This window comes from Dipodomys spectabilis, unplaced genomic scaffold (genome assembly GCF_019054845.1).
Source record: "Dipodomys spectabilis isolate Male_0828 unplaced genomic scaffold, ASM1905484v1 ptg000344l, whole genome shotgun sequence".
Taxonomy (NCBI): Eukaryota; Metazoa; Chordata; class Mammalia; order Rodentia; family Heteromyidae; genus Dipodomys; species Dipodomys spectabilis.
In genome coordinates, this window is record NW_024871021.1 from 3697816 (window position 1) to 3705632 (window position 7817).

Sequence of the window (7817 nt, forward strand, 5' to 3'; positions counted from 1 at the left end):
GAGTAGGACACAAAAGACAAGCTAATCCATTTTAAAAGACCCTTATTTATACTACAAATTCACTCTTATAACTACAAAGATTCTAAAAATAAGAAGTGCAGTGACACAAATGAAATAATTTAACTGAATCATCTATTCAAAGGACTATGTTAATAGAAAACCAAGTTATAATAATAGCTTACCCAAGTCACTTACATTCTTTTATTCTATTTTATTTAGTTTCATAAGAACTGGTTTTTCATAAAATGATGCACAAATCCTATATACCCACTTACATTTTCAGATTTTAACAATATTTATTTCAGAAATGATTTTTGCTCTATAGTCAATGAACTTAAATAATACTAAAATATTCAAAGGGTCTTCAGAAATTGCAAGACTCACTCTGGGATGTTATTTATATTGGAAAAGATTCGAAAAGCCTTATTTGTTAATGTTGTGATAGTTACTCCCATAAAAGAAACATTAGTGAAGATCTCATTGCAGGTACAAAACAACTTCAAATGCATCCACAATCTGGAGGTGACACATGCTTTTTGTTTGTTTGTTTTTGAAAGGTATATCTAACAAGCATATCCACAATACTGATTTTCAGTCAATATGATGGGATATTCAAACCTAATAAATACAGGGTAGATTATCTTAGTGAGAATAGATATGATCTTACGAAGAAAGTTGTTTTCAATAGAAATCCGGAAAGAGTTTATCCACTTTGTGTTTCATAGGATTAACCAGAGAGTAATACCTGTTTGGTCAAGTTGGCCAAACACACTCAATGCGTATATGTTAAAAGTATGACCAATTTAAGAGGTCAAACACATATTTTCTACTGACAGTGATCTTACAGAAATAACTTACTACCTAATTATTTCTGTATCTTCCTACCTAACATATAAAAGGAATTGAAAGTGATCTCTTTTATCTAACTTAATGTTGTAAATATTTTTATTATGATGACATTATTTGACATATATATGTACAGAAGGGTGGTTCCAATAAAATGACATGACAGAATGCTGATAAATAAAAACATTGCAACACAGCTCTTTTCAACCTCACCCTGTCCACATTGGCAAACAACATTGCATCAGCACACGTGCACATATACATATACACACATGTGCGCACATGTACACACACATATACATTCAGAGTTTATTATACAAAAAAGTTCAAATAAAATATTATTGATTAGTACAAATGATAGTTTTCCTTATTAAAAAAAGTACACAATCTAGTCACCATGCATGTTTCATTGTACTTGCCTCTCCACAAATGACCACTTAATTTATTTTAATTAATTAATTAATTAATTAATTAGTTTGGTTCTAATACTAAGGCTTAAATTCAGGGCCTGGCTCTGTCCCAGAATTTGTTACTTTTTTGTTTTAGTTTTCTCAAGGCTAGCATTTTACTGCTTTCCCACAGCTCCATTTCTAGCTTTTGCTGGTTACTTTCAAATCAGAATCTAATGGCCTTTTTCCCCCCTGCTTTTTCTGGTTTCAAACCACAATCCTCAGATTTCATCTTTCTTATTAGCTAGGATTAAAAACAAAAGCCACCATGTGGCTTCTTTTTCCTCTATAGTTATTAATGCACATACTTAGATAGTAATTTAAAACTGAGTGTATAGAAACAAGATGTATAGTGATGATATTGTCCTGTCAGAAATTCATGGTAGTAAATTTCTTCTTAAGGCCATAAACCAAAAATACCATGATATAATATAAGAGGACTCACTATTGAACATATGAGGTATAAGAGCTTTCTAATAGGTCCATTATTTATTGTTGCCCAACATTAGGAAAAAGTATAACACAGTAATAAAATAGAAGTCCTTTGTATGACTACTTAAATTTCTTGTTTTTGTAAAGACACACATTTTCATCTAAAATAAGTAGGCCTGTCTATTGTCTTCATGTGATTTTGGTGATTGAAGGTGCTTAATGAGAAGTCAAAATGTATTAGTAGTTCTTTGCTATCAATTAAATCTCACTTTTTCTTCCTGGAGAATATAATGATTAAAGCAATAATTCAGAATCAGCAAGCAATAGTTCAGAATCACGCTTCCAGTGCAAGTGGATCACCAGTTAGTAATCCTCAATACCATTTTCCACAAAGTTTTGTTACAGATACAATCGGCCTTCCTTCTCTAGCTGCTTTTCTAGAATAGACACATTCGTTCATTGTACAGGAAAAGTGTGATTTAACTGATTTGTCAGATCTGTTACTAGAATTGTCAAGGATTTATATTCTTGTCTGTAATTTAGTCAAAGTTATGTATCTTTGGGTAGGCTACTAAAATGTATTTACTAATTTCAAGTAAATACATAAATTCTATTTCCATCTCTTTTTTAAAAATAAAATTGTTTCCTCTATAAATTGATCAGAGGCATGGATGGAATTTGTGGCTAGCTAGGTCATTGTACATCTTTCTCTTCCTCTCTCTTTTTCATGGTTCTCATAGATAATATGATTGCTCCATAATTATCTTAATTTATTTTGCTTTTATATTTTTGCTTGCATCATTTCACTTTCTGCTCTGCCATTATCCCAATCATTTTCATAGAAAGCATTATTTCCTATTTTCTCATTCCTACAATAAGCTGCACATGAAGACACCACTGGTCATCATTTTCATCCTATAACTTTGAATATAGAGGAAAATCTTTCTCTTTTCTCTATCAATTCCCTATTCACCAGTGAGAATAATTTAGAATAGAAAACATGGAAAAAGAGAAAACAAATCATGGTGAAAAAACAGAAGCAGAAAATTCATTGGATTTTTCTGACCAGTTCAACCAATGTGAATTATTGGGGAAATACATAGGCACCTCATTCCCAGTGGTACTCAAAGTCACTGGTTAGGCAATTCTGATGAAGACAAGGAACAAGATGAAAAAGTGAGGAATGGTATCATTTGCAAGAAAAAAGATGGAGAAGGATCCAAGCAAATTTCTTCTTTGGGCTGCCGAAAATACTCAGCTTACTACAGTGTAGACACTACTTTCCAAAAAGGCCACTCATGTGAATATTAGGAATGAGGATGAGTATACCCCACTTCATTGGCAAGCCTACAATGGACACTTAGACATTGTCCATGAGTTGGTGGCTCGAGGCAGATATTCATGAAATAATTGTCGATGGCTGGACACCCCTGCACAGTGCTTATACATGGAATAATACCAGAATTGCTTCATTTTTACTTCATCATGATGCAGATACCAATGTCCAAACTAAATGCCTCTTGAGCCCCTTGCATCTTGCTGCTGAGAATAGAGGTAGAAAAAATATGCTGGATTGCCTTCTGTTGAACCATTTTATCAAACCAGGTCTGAAGAACAACTTGGAAGAAACTGCATTTGATATTGCAAAAAGCATAATATGTATCACTACATCTTTGAAATTGTGGAAGGCTGTTCAAATTGTTCTCATATGTTGTAATGGTTCGGTTAAGTTTCTTAAATTTCAAAAATGATGGTCCATCTTTGTGTCCTTCCAAAATATTCTCACAATACAAAGTAACAGCAATATCTTACTATAAAAATTCATGGATTCCATGGTATTCTTCCAAGTGAATTGCCTGACTTTGATATCAAAATGTATTCAAGACTTGTTTGTATATATCCATAATGATTTCTGCAGAGTTTGTGATTTTTTAAAATCAGAAATAAGTTTAACTTACCTGTTGAAATGAGTAGTAAAGAAACTAAAAATAGTTCTGGTACTTGTCTGAAAAAGTTTATTTTAAAATAGTCTGTATTCTGTTTGTATAATGTCCAAAATCTATTTCATTCTCTCCAAATACAATACTTTGAATTCTACATTGATTTATAATATATAGGTTCATTAATAAATGTGTCCTTTCAGATTGCATTCCATATAGAAACAGTTTAAGATTCCGTTTTTCCTAGGTCCTTATAGTATTTTATTTCTTTGGGATAAAATGACAATGTTATCTAATTTCAAATGTTTTGTAAAGGTTATGCTATGTAAAGGCCTTTCTAAGATGAAGAGTTAATACACTGAAGACAAACTTTTAATTCTATGAACTAAATGTATTCTTTCACTTGTATCTTTGTAATCAACTTTTTAATAACTGTTTTTCATTTCTTGAATCCGAAGAATACTTCACAAATTTCCATATCATCCTTGTGGAAATGCCATGTAATTCTCTGTATTGTTGCAATTTGGGTAGATGTGCTGCTGAAGCATATAGTATCTTGTAAATTTAAGTAGTTAATGATGCAATCTTAATATAGGTATATATCTTTCGTTGCCTATTTGTAACAAGGAAACCTTATTGTTCCTAGCAATGCTATTGATCTTATTTCCCTAAAATTCTGTGTAGAGTGGGGAAAAAATGTATATTGTTTAATCAATTGCTCACATTTCAAACTTTTTTGTCAATGACTATTTTAAGTCTTTTTCATTTTAAACCTGATCATACTTTGAAGCCTTTATAGCTAGGTTCAAAGGTGATGGCTTTTTCAAGTACTTATTTGTCCAACTGAGTTAGATTTGTGGAGCTAAGGGATTCAAAGTAAGCTTTGCTCAAGAGCTACTTCTAAACTTGTGCAGCTTAAAATGTCCCAAATGAGGTCTTACTGGCACAAATGTCTCCCTGACCCTTTCCAATTCTTCCATGTAGGAACAGACACACCAGAGTATCTTACCCTGACAGCAAAGATTGTCTTACTGCAACAAAATTAATCTTAGTTACAAGGGATCATAGAGAGATGAACAGTTCAGACAGCACTGTTCAGACTAGAAGGTATTTTATCAAAATATAATTGTTTATTATACCTATCATTTCAAAAGTAGCTAAAGCCAAGAAGGTGAAAAATCATTCATATGCATGATTACCTAAAGTCCTGGTCTTCTACCTTCCAACCAGGCAGGAACTTACACTACAGCATTTACATCACCAAATATTTCCATAGCTGCAGGAGAAGTCCATATATTTCTCCTCGATTTTAGGCCTTAAATTGGTAATGTTTTTATCACATTGTTTTCTCTTGCCTCCAGTCTGTAAATCTACAAATGGTAAATCTTTAGGCCTAACCCTACCAAACACTGAGGTAGAGATAATGGAATAAAACTTTAAAACAGAGTTGCCTTTGATATCCTAACAACAACAGAACAATGCAAAACATGTGCCTTTTTATTATATTACATATACTTATATAATTTATACTTATATGTGCTGATTTTATATTTTACACAGTGAAACTTACTAGAATCAGTTGATAATTTGAGAAATAAATTTATATTTACTTATTCCAATAAATACAATTGGAATATAAATAATTAGGTTTAGAGTATATATTAGAATATAAAAGTATCAATGCAATGTCTTTTGGGATACCTTCTAAATATTCTTGGTCATCTTAATTCACATGGTAAAAAAACAATGTTGTTTTCCTCTAATCTATAAGGAATTTTACACTGCTGCTCTGTTTATTGTTTAACTCTCTGGTCCCAAACTGTTTTCTCCATATTTTTGAATCATATTTTTGAACCCAAATTTTGCTGATGTAATTTCGAAAAAGTATTATTCTTTTGCAGGACCCAGGGTTCCTAGTATCCCAGGTCCCAGTTATCCACATCATCATATAAGAAGGGCAAGACGTCTCACCTAGGCCCATGCAATATGCCATCAGAAAGTAATTGAAGACCCATCTCAAATTCTCATTTCCTATAATATTTCAGGTCATCAATTCCTTGAGACATAGTAATTAGCAGTAAGCAATTGTGAAATGCAAGGCAACATAAAGATGAGATAAAAAAATTCTGAGAGAAAGTACTGTAATTCAAATTTCCAATTTACAGATGACCAGCCCATATGAGTGAGCAAGATCACAAATTTCACAAGATTACTTTTAATACCTCTCTCCTAATGATTAATGAAATATTTCAGTCCAGCATATGTAGGCCAAAAAAATAGTTCCTGGAATGACAGATCCATAATTGGTCTACCAAGGCCAGAAAAATTTGACTTAGAGGTCAAATATAATTCAGAAAAAACATTAATTGAGAAGATCCTTAGTGCTTCAAAACACTGGTACTTCAGTAAAACTTGGTTCTGTAGTATAAAAATGTTGTCATTCTCAATCCAATGATAATCTACATTTAATCTCCTGAAAGTATACTCCTTTTCAAATAAACTTTTTAAAATCACATTCGCCAAAATAACATTTGACAAGTAGATGATACTTAGTGACATTAAAAGTTTTTCAAGTGGAGGGAGCAATTTACAATAGAGTGGATATATTTACCCAGCACTAATGTCAAATAGTTTCAACCATTCATTAAAGTGTAGAAATAATACCACCCACCCTTTGTGTTGTTCAGTAGGTGCCTTGCAGAAATGTGTTAAATAGATCAGCCTCCCATGTTTCAAACCCAAACATTAGCTAATAAAGTAAATTTCATCACATAATGAGGTACATTTTAAAAAGTCACAAATAGTTGCCTTATCATATGTTGTTTTATGTTTTCCCTGTCTGTCTAACATAGTAAAAACTATGACTTGAAGTCTTGAATATGGGTACTCATCAGAGATGTGACAAACATAAAATCTGTCTTCTATATCTATCATATTTCTCTATAGTAGTAATTATTATTTTTCTTTTTTTCCAAAACATATAGGTAGCAGAAAATACTATCCCATGTAAAATAAAATAATCACAAACCATTGTACAAAGGCATTTATAAAAATTGGTAGTTAGGAATACATTCTAAGCCATTTTTAAACTTTCTTGTTGACTAAAGATTCACGTCTCCAGACTTGCGAATTTTTATTGCAGATGAATGAATTATGGAAATAGAAGTTGACATAAGTTCAAGTATTTGCAGGATTGAAACTCCATGGAATGTGTATAAACCTTTAAAAATATTAACAGACATTTTAAGAGAATGACTATCTGGAAGATGAAACCAGAGAAAAATAATAGTAAAGACATAGAATGAATGAAAAATGGAACAAGGGACAAGTACAGCTAGAATACTCAATGTACACATGTGATAAAGGAAGTAGTAAATCGGGAATAAATATTGGAGAAGGGGTTGGTTCAGAATGATAGAAGGAGTAACTCTGATCCAGGAGCATTGGACAATTAGATGGACATATTTAATTGTAACATACTTGCACAAGCTTTTGAAATGCAGCTTAAAAACACAACAAAAAAAAAAAACAACAAAATCACACAAAAATTACAACCAAACAGTAATATCTAGGAGTTGAATATAACCTCTCAAAATTTTAAGCAGTTAATGAAGGCAGTCTTGGGAAAGCAAAAAAAAAAAACTGTTCAAAGAGGGCAGTACGGGGTAGGGGAGAATTTTGAACAGATTTAAATAGATTGTCTAAGGTTATAAATCATCTACATCTGTTGCAAATATTTTCTTCTTCGAGTTCTCTTTGTCTGAACTGGATCCTCCAATCCTGAACCGCACTTGATAGCTTGTGAAGATAGAATGATAGAAACAAGATCAAGAACCCATTACTCCACTGGAAAAAAAACAATCCTCTGTTTTCTCGCATATCTCTTCATTACTATATTTTCATAATTTAAAGTCAAGTGATTTTGAATTATATCTTTCCTTCTTTTTTCTGGCAAAGTAATTGGTCAAAGTAATTCACTAAATATTATCTGCCATTTTTTTCTATCAATCTGTTTACTTGTCCAAGCGAGTACATTAAACTTCCCCCTTGCATTTGGTTGCCACGAAAACCCAACATCTATGATAATGAGGACAAACTCTAATGTAAAACTTTGTCTCCAAAAAACCAGTCCAAGAAGCTGTGATCACAA

General features: G+C 32.0%; 1 pseudogene; it reads right to left on the reverse strand.

Annotated features, from left to right (window-relative positions):
- Positions 1–4115: 4115 nt before the first annotated feature.
- LOC122095357 lies at positions 4116–4215 on the reverse strand (annotated as a pseudogene).
- Positions 4216–7817: the final 3602 nt, after the last annotated feature.